This window comes from Alligator mississippiensis, chromosome 2 (assembly GCF_030867095.1).
Source record: "Alligator mississippiensis isolate rAllMis1 chromosome 2, rAllMis1, whole genome shotgun sequence".
NCBI lineage: Eukaryota > Metazoa > Chordata > Crocodylia > Alligatoridae > Alligator > Alligator mississippiensis.
The window spans coordinates 110,990,386-111,004,287 of record NC_081825.1 but is presented as its reverse complement, the minus strand read 5'-3'; the positions used below and the strand labels follow the sequence as shown (position 1 = coordinate 111,004,287).

Genomic DNA, 13,902 nt, shown 5'->3' with positions numbered 1-13,902 from the left:
ACTCATAGAGAAGAGGGTGAGGCATGGAACCCAAGTAAAAAAATACATTGTGGGCTGGGGCGGGGCAAGAGTGATTGTTGTTGAGAGATCTGCTAAAGGGAAATTCATGAGCTTCTGGAATGTAAATATTTAATAGTAAGATACTAGTAATATGAAGGCTTAATAGCAAAACATTTAAGCTCCCTTAAGTACAAAATCTCAAAGTGAATTTCACTGTGGAACTTCTGTGGCATCTCCATAATATCTGTTCCTCTCTGGAAAAGGAGGAGTTCTAATAACTTATTTAATTAAGCCACAAAGATTACTGGTCCAATTCAAAAGGAAATGACAACTTGGAGATTGTGAACTGTATGCAACCATCTCACCTCATTACTATTTTTGTCATGAAAATAAATTAATTTTGTACATTTTCTGTCCTCATTACCATACTTGTCATAAGAGGGAACTATCAAAATTCTAATAATACCTGATGTACTTTGGTAATTATGGTACTATGCTCTACGATTTTGACATTTTCAATTCTGTACTTGATATGCTGGCTATTCCACTCCTCCCTGTCAGGTTAATAAGGCTGTAAATATGGAATCAGCTATTTGATGCATACACAAAGCAGCAATTTCCCCATTTTTCCCCTTCCAGTTTAAGCCATGGCATACAGAAAAATTAATGAAAAATTCAGCCGAACTGCATCAATGTAAGTGCATTAGTAGGAGTGGTCATGTCTGTACACTGAAAAAAGTGGTATAATAAATAATAGTGTTGGAGATCAAATTTGAGTTTCCATCTGAAAAATTCATTTTTTTTCCTGGAAAAACACAGGTTTTGTTAAAAAAAAATCTATTAAAGCCTACATGCCAAAATGTAGCCACATAAAAAACTTCAGTTAACTGTAAAGAAGATTTGTAGAATTATAAATTTCTATGAATGGCAAAATATAACCTTTACAAATAAAGGTATTAGGAACTGATCTCATTTCCAGCTTCACATTCCCAGGAAAAATAACAGAGGACGTAGGAACCAATAAATTCCAACAAAATATTGTTTTAGTAGACTACTTAGATACTTCACAATCAGGGTTTGCACTAGGACAGTACAGAGATGGCTCTAGTACACTAAAAATGTCCCCTTGAAGACCACAGAAACAGGGAATTATTCCATTTTCATAATGCTGGACCTGTCTGCAGCCTTTGGTACAATAGAGAACAATGTACTTTTAACACAGGTAATAGTATATAGTACGCAGATCAGCACTTTGTGACTCAGATCTTGCCTCTGCATAAGACCACAAAGTGTGGTCAATAGGTAACTGTTTCTTCTATCCAAAACACTATCCCTGAAGTGATCATATTATCTCAATTTCTTTTCTTGATATCAGTGGGAGAGGTGCTGATATGTCATTGGCATAGCTGCCAACACTCCCTTACGTTCCAATGATGCGTCGCTATATATAGCTTTGATGACACTTCACATTTATACCTCAATTCTCAATTAATGCAACTACAGTCACTTCTAAAACACTTCTAGAAAGTTAACTCTTGAATGAAGAGCAACTGGTTCAAGCTGAATTTAAGTGAGACCAAAATTACACTTATTAGAAAACAGAAATGCTTCAAAAAGTTTTCCAGAGTCATTGCTTGCACTTTCACTGGGGGTAGACAGCCTTCTTTCACCTCCATCTTGCTAGAAAACTCTTCCTTTCTGCCCTGATGAGGATCTGGCTGCAATGATCACTTGTCGCACTCAGACTCAATCACTGAGATTTACTGTATATAAAGATGAATGTCAAGACTCTGCATAGGCTTTGGCCAGTGCATAGTGTGGCTACATACCTTCTCCCTGGCAGTCAGTTACAAATACTTGTTCACACCTGTGCTCAATTTTTTCCATGGCTTTCAGTAACCTTCAATATCAGCTTCAATCCTAATATTCAGAGCAGTTAATGGATTAAGGCCCAGCTACATCAAAGACTGAATTTCAATCCCTGAACAAGATCTATGTGATTTGGGGGGAATGTAGATCATAAAAGGAAGCATTTGAGAAATGGGAGCAGAGTATTCTTCATGCAGCAGTCTCCCAAAAGTGATGAGGTAAATCCAGAGTCTGACCACCTTTACAAACTAATGTAAGTTTGCCATTTTAAAGAAAACCTCCCACCATAAGTGATGGTTACTGTCCCCATTTGTGGGGGACCCCCAGAACCCTGAGTTTCTCCCCCCTGGTATGTCACGTAGCCCAAGGAACAGATAAGGTTGCCTTGGGATAATTTCTTGCCTTAAGAAGCCTGTTTCATTGCCCTTACAGCTGCTGCACCTTCCAGCTGCTGACCCCAGGAGGGCTCCCTGTTATGTTGTGAAAGAAATTTAGGTCTCCCTTTTTGTAGAAAAGGATAACTTGGAATATAACTCACCTAGAAATCATTCTTTCAACTGGAAATAAGTAGAGAGACAAAACAACAAAAGTATATATTATGTAGCAAAAAGGAATAAACTAAGCATAGTAGATCATAGACAAAAAAAAAAAAAAAACCCCTTCAAAAAAAGTACAGATGCTTATCCTCTCATCTGGCTACATCCTGGCCCTCCCAAGAGTCCTGCCAGTGTTTCCAGAATGCAGCTGTCCTGCTGATTTTGCCTACCCTGACCACTGCAGACCTTAAACCTACAAAGCCTGTGATTCAAAGATCAGGATTCTAGCTACACTCTAAAAAGCCTCCAAAGCCACTCTTTCCCCCTCCCCAACATTATTCTAATTGTTCATGAGTCACCAGAGTCCTTTACAAAGGTCTTGTCTCTGAGTACCCTGGAGCCCCTCCAGTTAAAGGGTCATTTATCTCAGTTGCTTCTCTGTTATGGAGTTATTTTCTCCCTTTTTTCAACACCGTGATCAATATCCAAAATGGTAAAATACAAACCACCATATACAAGAAACCCATGGGCCAACATACATAACTATACAGAACCAGAAATCAACCTAAACACACCAAAAAAAGATGTAATTTACAGCCAAGTTCTGCAGTACCACCAAATTTGCACTGAGGAGAATACCCGTGATCGTCATCTCACAAATCTCAAAAGAGCTTTAATGCAACAAGGACATTCCTCCTACAACTAACAATCCTTTCTCCCTTGCAGGCAGACAATACTTGGGGGTGCCCACCCATAATGTTTCCTTCTGCCTGTGCCTGCGAGTGGCAACTACCTTTACGTATGCATACCCACCCCAGTCCCTTGACTGAAACCAATAAAAACTATAAATGTATACATAGACTGCATAACAATCTACACAGCAATAAAAGTGACATAAATGGATGCAACATAACATGGACTTACCAACAAGACCACACATGCCATATCAGTACAAAAACATGACACGCCATGAATCCCCAAAACATAGTAAGGTTCATGACAGTCATATTTAGAATACCGTTTAGTTTCAATCCTCAAGAAATTCCTATCCCTTACCACAAACAAAGTCTTGACCTCGAAAGGGAGATATTACAAAGACTTCATGAAATCTACTAGAGACTATTGCTATTAATTATTTAGAAGCTGCTCAGCTACTATGGCAATGGAGACCAGAATAAAATCCAAAGATAAATTAAATAGGAAGGGAAACACAGAAGTGAAAAGCCATGGAAATCATCATTATTAATAGCTTTAAAATCTGATATTATATTTTACAAACTAATGGGAAGGTATAAGAGAAGAGTTGAACATGCTGCGTGGTAGATATACCTAACATATTTAAAGTCTGGAGAGAATAGCTGTAATCATAATAGATGCAAGGAATACACTGGATGTATTAATTTACATTTGGTATTAGAAAATACCAAACCTTATCCCAAATCTTGGATAAATTACAGATGACTTAAAGCTGTCATAAACTAAAATGGAAAAGTGGGAGCTTGCAATGATCAGCTTAGATGGAAGAAATATGAAGATATGGATATGAAGTTGACAGTAGTAAAAAGGAATAGGCAGTGTTTGTAAAAGGCCAAATTTTCAAAAAGCTGAAAATTCAACAACTCTTGTTGTCCTTCATTGTAAATATGACTGCTGAGCACCTTAAAGAATCAGTTGTCTGAATAGCAGATAGAACCTTGAAAATTTGAGCCTTTAATGGGTACTGTATAGTACAAAAATATCACTATTAGACAAAGAAATCATATTTTTCAAGGCATTCGCTAATTGAGTGTGTGTTAGTCACAAAGCTCCTTGGGGAGTTTAGGGACAGATTGCAGATTAAAGACTTATAGTTTCTCCCAGGCACAAGTACAAGAGAGATGCGGACAATTTTCCATCCAATAAAACTGGCTTCCAGAATTCCTGTCTATTGCTGTGGACCCCAGAACCATTCAGTTGGTAATTCATATCATTAGTAACACACAATTTTACCAGCTCTACTGACAAGCAAGCTTCGTCCCAAAGGCATAGGAAAATTCAAATGATCAAGATTAAATTCTGTTATTAATTTAGGAATTCCAAATAATCATAAATTCTATTATATGGACGTTGATACTTTCTCCCCCTCCATACCTACATATCACAATTTAAAATTATAATTAACCTATTCAAACTAGATGCAGTTTTTATATTATGCCATAGAATGTTCCTCATTTACTTACCTATTTACTAATCTTTGTTGGTCTGGGGGCTGTGGGGGTTGGAGCATTCCTGAAATGCAAATAACAGCATTAGATACTGGTAAGTGGAGCTCTTCTAATGCAAAATCATTTAAACATCTCAATAAAAAACATTCAAAGAACTGAATAAAAATTTACCTGTTATACCTAAGTAATATAACTTTACAGAGAGGCACTGAAATCTAATTCTTTCTGAGAGATCAGAGGAAGCCTCAGGCTGTTCTTCCAGACAGTATATATCAGGAAAAAATAAAAGTTTCATAAATATGTGTAGATTATTAGTGGTTGCCAAATAGATTCATTTGATTTTTTTTATGATCCAGCTGTTTTCCATTTAGCCAGAAGACAGTGATGTTTTGTTCTGCAAGGAAAACCATGGCAGACCAAATAAAATATGTTATACAGTAAGACTGATTTTCTATTCCCTTGAGGCACAGAGTTTATTTTACATTGTTTTCATAAAATACCTTATTCAAATTATGAAACCCCTGTTTCTACTGCAACCCCCTCCCCCCCGCCCCCCACATACACTCTTGAGCTAAATAGTTGGGTCAGCAGTTATACTTCTACCTTGATTATGTGAAAACCCCTGCGGAAAGATAGAGTATGTACTAAAACATGTACTAGCATATTTTTAGTTTATGATATTTTTCAGCTTATACATTTGATTTAAAAATAAGGGAAGGAAAGCACTGAAACAGGTCAAAACACAGAACACTGTGACTGGATTTCCATACTTTTATGTGAAAAAGTAAAAAAAAAAATATATATATATATCTATATATATATATATATAGATATATATATAGATATCTTTAATTTAATTTAACTTAAAAAATATTTAACTGTTTGCTTGGCTCTATCTTGGCTACTTCAGTATAATTTCTATTACTAATGGGTTCAGCATACTGAATACAATTGGGTGCCCCCCTCCAAATTCCTGGACTACTCTACAGCAGGGGTGGACAAAATGCAGCCCAGGGGCCAGATGGAGCCTGCCAGGCCATTTTATACAGCCCACGGGGCCATAAAAAAATTTAGAAAATTAATATTTATCTGCCCCTGACTGCCTATCATGAGGCCCTTGATAGCTTGCCAAAACTAAGTAAGTGGCCCTCACCCAAAATAATTGCCCACCCCTGCTCTACAGAGTAAGTCCTGTACATTTACATGTGGAGATGGTCTGATATTTGGTCGAAAAGCAGATATAAATAACTAATAGTAGACTGGGTAACCCTCTGTTTCCTTGCCCTTCCCAACTCTAGGTTTAGAAATTTCTGAGGCAGAAAGTCTGAGTGCAGATGTGGACATGCACCCAGGGTTGCTCTGAGCTTCTCAGGAACCTTCCTTATCATTTTATTTTATTTTATTTTATTTTATTTTATTAAAATGTGCTAGAATTGGAGTGAGTGGGATGTTAATGACAGTCTAAGCTTGAGGCTGAATCAATTCAGTCTTCACAGGTTAGTCAAAGATGTGTAGATTGGATCAATAAGCAAGTGAAGAGACATTCACCTTTGATTCTGGAAATGCAGCCACATGCCTGCAGTGGCCCAGGCTAGAATCTGGGTAGTGCTAGATCACACCTCCCTGCTTGACTGGAGCAGCCAGCTTGGGCCAAAGCTAGCCTACTCACTCTGCGAGGGGAGCTTGTGGGGGCGGGGGAGGTGCAGAGCATCCTGGAATGCTGGGGCACTGTGCGTTAACATTATGTGCCCTGATGCCTGGGGCATTATACACAGCTCCAATTACACCTATACCCTCAAATGGCATCCAAAGTTGGTAACTGCTCCTGCCCAAGGCCAGGCCAAACTCTGCCCCTTGCTGGGCCTCTGGCACTCTACCCTGACACTTTGTCCTTCCCAGGGCCTCAAACACACTTCCCACTTCTGGACCTCATTCATACTGCCCCTCACTGGACCATTCTCAACCCACCCTACTGTGCACACGTTTTGGGTCCCCCATGGGCCCCACTCTCCATGGCCCTTTAGGCTTTCCAACTCACACTCCAGACAGCCTGCACATAGCCCTTCAGGCTGCTCTCATGTAGACCCTACTGTATGCAGCCACTGACCTTATGCCTCACACTGAGATGAACTCAGCCACTAGCCCCTCTCTGAGCCACTATCTTATGTTCACGCTCTTGTGGGGGTTGGCCCATATTCAGCCCTTCAAGTCACCCCTGCAACCCTACTCAGCACACCCCTGGTGCAGCCTTTCAGGCCCATCTTGACAGACCTGACTGTACACCCTTTCACACACAGCCCTTCAGGCTGCCACCATGCACCCTACTCTGTGTGGGCCTCTATCCATACTTCTGCCCCTCACTGGGGCCTCCAGAGTCATAAATCAAAGTGGGGTTCAGGTGTCCACAGACGTACCTGGCCTCTGTGCCTGTCCCTACATCTGGGTATCCCACCAAAATGTGGGTGCTGGGGCTTTAAGGCTTCCCTTACCTTTCACTGGGGAAGCAATTGGCTTGGCATTTCCAAGGGACCACCCTGCCATGGGTGGGCCCACCAGACCATCCTACCCCAGCAGGGTGTAGTTTTCAGTCATTCCCCAGGACCAGGAGCCTCCTGTCATCCCCATCCATAGCTCCTGCCCTTACCTTCAGGGATGTTCTGAGCAGCAGCTCAGCCAGGTGGTGATCTTGTGGCTGTCAGTAGCAGACTGCTGGCTCAGCCCTGAGGGCCTGAGTTAAAATGGAGGCTGCTCAGCCTCCTCCTTCAATCACAAGGCCCTCCTGCAGTAACATGACCACCTCATCAGGGCTGGCTTGCACCCCTTACAGTGGCAGGCACCAAAGGTTTTCTGCCACACTTATTACAGGTACTAAATTTAATGCGTTGTAACTACAGCGCATTAATGCACATGTCGATGCACCCACTGAGATTGCCAAAATCCAACAAAGCTTACATTACAAACTCAGTCCTGTGGAACATACTTGCCTTAAAAACACTCTTGATATGACCAGCTGATAAGGAGGATATCACTGAAATCATGTACAGAACAACATAGATACAGGAAGCAAAGAGACAACTTTCCATTATGGAGTTTTACATACCCCTAACCAAAGACCACAGAGAACTAGGAAATGTCTTAAAAAACACTACCTCCAAAGCCCAGGAGAGGATTTATGATTCAAATCCTTGAGAAACCAGGCCAAGTACCTTTTGCTTATTATCCAACATCCATTAACCTGGCAACCCCATTGGTTCTGGCATCTCCCTCCATTACCGAGGGTTTCTAGCTACATTCAGTCACCTATTACTATATGTAGGTTTGGCTGGATTCCAGTTTTTAATCAATAAACTATTTTACCTCACACTTACTGACTGACAAAAAATATTTCCATTGTTAATTATTATTATTATTTTTTTTTTTTTTTATAAAGTGGAAGTAAAAATAGGCTTCTGCCACAGTGCCAGGTGGACTTGTGCTGACCAGCAGCTGGAGGTGGGGGGTGGGCTGGGCTCTATGTGTGTGTCTGATCCCACCCCCACCTCCCCATTTTGGGCCCTGCAGGGTGCTAGCTGGCTGGGCTCTCCTTTAATAACTTAGGTGGAAACTGGTGGGCAGAGTGAGCCACTGACTGTACATGGCAGAGACTGCTGCAGCAGCCAGAGTTGCCCTTGCGATGAGGTCTCCATTGACATTTCCCAGAAAACTTCATGTTAACTACCATGGATATCACATCCCCATGTATCAGTGATGCTCACCCTTCAGTCTACGTCCCAAACCTGGCCCCTAGGGTCATCTCATCAGACCATGGCTTCCAGAGATGCAGTAGTTAATGTTGCATCACTCAGCTACCACTAAATTTCCAGACCCATGGGGAATCCCATGGGCCAAATGACATGGCCCCATGCATCAGATTACACAGGGGCACTCCACTGCCATATCCAGTGTTCAGGGTTGGGCCAGCAGGTAGGGACACTCCACAGCCAGATCTAGTGCCCAAACTAGCCCCATGCCACTCATCCAGTCAATGGGGCCACAAAGTTGAGCACCATTGCTATATACCAACATCCCCTAAAAGGATAGATTAATAGTAAATAAAGTTTTAATGAAGGATGAATCATTGTGTTGCAATTACCTAACAGTTTCAGGGATTGGTTTAGGCTGGATTTCTAGAAAGATCTAACAGCTGATCTAATGCTGTTGCATGAAGTGAAAGAGTATTTTACCTTGTACCTTGCAGATTTTTACTCTTTATATTGTTTACTGTTTAAATAGAATTCTTGGGCTTGAAAGTGGCAGCATTCAGGTGTTTGGTGACCAAACACATGATGTACTAACCAACCATGCATGATCCCAAACTGAAAACTGAATGGCTTTACTTCCATTCATTTCAACAGTAACAGAGATTAAAAATGTGTAAATCTCAAGCTCTCTTAATAATCCATGGAGAATAATTGTTAACTGTCCAAAACATACACTCAATTATTTTATACAAACAAACATCAATGGTTTTTATTTTTATTTTTATAAAATACACATTCAGACTTAAAGAAGCTAGAGGGCTCTTTGATCTAGCAGAGATCCAGTGGCTTGAAGATGAACTTCGCATTTTTGTAATTGAGAATAAAGCATGGGTTTTTAACTTTGAGGACAGATGTAAATTTTTTTTAAAGTGTGGTAAATTCTTCATTACTCATAAGGCTTTTTAAATTTTAAATTGAAGTATCACTGTAAAAGATATATTATATCCCAAATACAGTTTGATTTTGTACAAGAATTAGTTGGTGATGTTTTATAGCTTATATGTATAGATTATCAAAACAGTCTCTTCTGACTTAAAATATTTGTATTTTAAAAACAGCTATAAAGTATAAGAATATATACTAGCTACAGTGACACTACAGAAGGCAGTGGTGGTAGAAGAGTAACTCAGGTGTGTTGCTATAAAACTGATGAAAAAAAAAAAAAATGAGGCTTGCTCCAGACTCATGTTAAAGACTGCTATCTGACAAACTATTTGTAAATAAGTGCATGATTATTCAACTGGGGAGTCAAAAGCAGCCAGGTACAATACTAGCTATATCACTCCTTTGTGCTTTTAGCCAGAAAACTCATGTGCCTTAGCCATGCAAGCCTGATAGTCATCTAGGCTTAGGCAGACCTTTAACTTTTTTTTTTTCCATTTGCTTACGTTCAGTAATGTGATTTCAGTATTTTCAGACAGAAGAAAGAAAAAGCAAGCAGAAAGCCTGTTCCAAAATCCTTTGGGAGCTTTTCCACTGACTTCAGTGGCACTTCATGTATTATGTATGCTTCTTTGTTAGTGGTTGGTTCTAGTTTAGAGCGAGTTTCAAATTTACTGGAAATGAGTGAGCATTAAAAAGATGCTTCTATTGGCCCCAAGGTTAAATATAATGTGCTGAAGAAAATGTGGAAGAATAGACTGGGGACTGAAAAGGTCATTACATGGGAAGATTATCTTTTTAAATAAACTTATGCCAAAATGGGTGACAATACAAAATAAAAATATTCTTCCAAAACTTGGATATAATTTGTTAGTCTTCAAGATGTTCGACTTGCAAAAGAAACCCAAGGTAGATTCTAAAAGAAACTCATGATGGGCTTGATCCAAACACTTTTCTCAGCAAGGGGCAAGTTGGTTGGACCAAGAGGAAGGTCGAAAGTGAATGGGACAATATAAAGTGCAATTTCTGGAATGGGGAGGGGAAACTTATGGACATGAACTAGCATTTGAGAGATCCAGCTCAGGTTTGAGCAGCTTAATTTAAGCTGAATAAACTTGAGTTGGGAGTGGGATGTGCAAGTGCTTGCCACCTGATGTGAGGAGGTGCAGGCAGGTGGAGGCAAGTAATTTGGAGATGAGGACGTGGCAAGTCCAGGATAAGGTTGAAAAGTCTGTGGGGGGAATCTAACAGGTCTGGGGCAGGGTTGGTAAGTTTGAGGGGAGCAGCGTGTTTACGGGTGTGGGGTTGGAAGGTCTGCTGGGATGGCTGACCATTACAAAGGTGGGCTTTGTAATGGCCAGCCACAAAGTAAAGTTAAGGATGTCCAGTTAGGGTGGTAAAAATATCACAGCCCCAGGGCTGTGGAGAGCAGCAGGGATTTCCCAGCCATGGGGCTGTTCTGTGAATGCATGCAAACATTCACTATGCTGTGTTACCTCTTGTTGATCTAAAGTTAGTATTCATGCCAGATGAAAACTAACTTTTGTTTGGGCATGGCATTGTCAGGTTAACCCAAACCCTATGAATGCTTGCACACCAAAGCACTTAGATTGTTCTAACCTGCACATGCGGTGGCCAATTCTTGTGCTTCAAAGTGTACACAGATTTTCCTTAGGGAGAAAAAGCAGTTTCTTGCCTCTTATTGGCCAGGCACAAGTGGAGGGAAGAATTTTTATTGGAATTTCTGCTCTGCTTCGTAGCATATTTATATAAACTCAAGTTATCAGAATGTTGTGGATCATATGGATCTCCATTTAGGGTTTTAATATAGATCCCCCCCCCCCCCCCGGCCCCCCAATTTTGGGCTAAATGACTGGTGGCTGAGGATTATTATTTGCCTTCCTCTCAGCATTATGAAAACATAGTTTTATTTTTTAAAAGAGAAACAATAAGAAATTCATTAAATTAGAGAGTTTCCATTGGGGGATGGAGTACAAGTCAAAGAAGGAATCAGAAGTCTTTGCAGACTAATATTCTCCCTTGGTAATTTGTATTCTCCACAAGGGTTGCCAAGGGAATAAGAAGGACAGAGTTCAAGAATTAGGTTGCAGAGGGTCTACTGAGAGAATAACTGATTGTATGTTGGAAGCCTTGCAATCCCACAGGACACACTTGGTATATGAGAGGCATGAATAGTGTCTTTTCCCTGTGGCTAAATTAGTGAAGTTGCAGCCTAACACATCATAATAAAATACACTGAAATCAATGGAAAGACATACATTGACATCAAACACACAGAGCCTGCCCCAAAACTCACTAGAGTTCACAAACAGAACAGGTCTCCTAGGCCTCTACTTCCTTGGTTTTTTTTTTTTCTTTCTAAACATGCTATAGAACTTGTTACAGGTTAGCACCCAAGCACCACCTGAATTCTTCATTGGCAATGATTATGAGCTCTATAAATGTCCTGTCAGAAATTAGTAGGCAATCTGATTTTATTATACTTCAGTTTCTAACTGCAATTTAAAATAAATCAAGATGCATATTGTTCTCTAAATGAATGCCTTCTTAACTTTTTAGTTTATTTTTAGTTTCAAGAATCAATGGCAGCCCAAAGGGGAAAAGCAATAGCAATCTGTACAAATCTTTATGACATAATTTGCCTGCTTTTTGGCATGGCATAGATGCATTACATGACACCAGAGTGATAAGTTCTCAGACGATGTCCCTTAATTCTTGGCAATCCTCCTTTTCCTGGTATAAAGCTGCAGACAGTATGTCTGCCCTTCTGTATACTTATTCCTCACTGACTCATTAGGTCATGCAATATGCATCCACTAGGCAACATGAATGACTCTGTTGTACAGCCAGTGTACTTAAGAAGTTAAAGAAATCAGTCACTTTTTATTATTATTAAAACAAATCAATTACTTTCATTTTAAAGCCCTATTGGACCAGAAGCAACCATTACTATAGCCTATCATTTGCCAAAGACATATAAAAAATATCACTTAAAATTCTAATGGATGCTGAATACTTTGGCAGAGGACCAGGAATCTCTAAACAACCTACTTACTCTCTTACAATAGCCACTGGTTTTTAAAGAAATCTATTAAATATACAACTACTTTCAAATACCTTTAAAACTCTGACTTAAACCCTTAGAAGTATTACATTTTGGACCTAAAGATGCATAGCCGGAAGAGGCCTCAGAACATACGATCATTATCACAGCACCTGAGACACCTCTTCATGGCACAGGACCCATTTTCTTAGATGCTGTATTAACTCAGAGCAAGAAGATGGTCCTTGTCTGAGACCTCGATCGGTCACACTTCCTTCTTTCTGTTACAACTGTTACATTTCAAGTCTAAGACCAACATTTTTTGCAGCACTTCAGTATTACTTTCTCACTGATTTCTGTTAGAGAACTGTTTCTTAGCAGATAGGTCAGGGAATAAAGAACCATCCGCTTTATTCTTTATTATGTCAGTGAAACTCTATGTATTCATAGAGTCTCTTCACCTCAAGGGCCTCAGTTTCCCCACCAGTAAAAAGGGGATAATGAAACTTGCTACCCTTTTAAGTGCTATCAGAGTAACGTATGAAAAACACTCTATATAAACGTTCATTATTGTAAGTGGCATCATTGGCTTTCCAAAAAAGCTGGGAGTTTGAGGTGGATTTTTTTTCCAGGCTCTATTTCTATCTATCCTCCTCAACTGATATTAAGGGTGTAATTGAGGAGAGATTGTTCCCAAAGTACAAAAACACCTTACCTATCATTTCCTCTGTCTCTTTCCATCTGCTTTCCTCTAACTTCTCTATTTCTTTCTGTCAGCTTTTTACTGACTTTTTTTTTCCCTTTTATTTACTACCATCTTTTTCTTCCCTTTAATCTTTTTCTCCTTGTCACTATCTTTTTCTTTGCAATAAAGGAGGCCAAAATTAGGACCTATGTATTCAGATAAGAATGAAATAAAATCCAATAAAAGCTATAGTGAAAACCATCTCTGTGACAGTGTTGGTTTAAAGAATGCACCACCAAAATTCCCTAGGATTATATTGCAAGGTATTAATAAGGGAGCTCTGCCAGAAGAACTACTGAATCATCACATGCTTCACATAAGGCAGAATGTTTGGAGTTTAATTTGATACAAAACCATTGTCATGCTGTTCAGTTAGTAAGTAGGCCTCAGCTCCACCCAAGGGCAGTTTAAAAATTATGCCTCTTATCAGAGTAGGCTGGGGCCAGTGCAATCTGATAGACCTGATAAAATTCTGGTACTATCAAGAAGACACATTTTTCTCCTCGGCATCAGGAACCTCAGGCATTGTGTAACATATGGACTCAGTGATTCAGAGGAATGGAAAGGGAGAGACTATTTACCTAGGGCAATAATCAAAGGAAGCAGATAATGTATCTCTCTGGAACTTACTCACCTTTTCACTCTGCTCCAGAAGAAACCTGTTGTGCTGGACAAAGGAAAATCAGAAAAGAAGAAAAGACATTGTGTTTTTCTGTTAAAAAGGAAACAATATTCCTCTCACCCCCCTGCCACCTCTATTTAATAAACTTTGCTACAGCTCCTTTGTAGCCACGCACTTATC

The 13,902-nt window shown here is 39.7% G+C and overlaps 1 long non-coding RNA gene across 1 annotated transcript in view; it reads right to left on the bottom strand.

The window, feature by feature from the left end:
* Positions 1–4,678, bottom strand: part of LOC132248347 (uncharacterized) — a 66,231-nt gene extending 61,553 nt beyond the window's left edge. Inside the window, exon 1 of the long non-coding RNA XR_009459523.1 lies at positions 4,625–4,678. This is a non-coding gene — a long non-coding RNA (uncharacterized LOC132248347). The remainder of the gene's footprint in view (positions 1–4,624) is intronic.
* Between the last annotated feature and the right edge of the window lie 9,224 nt (positions 4,679–13,902).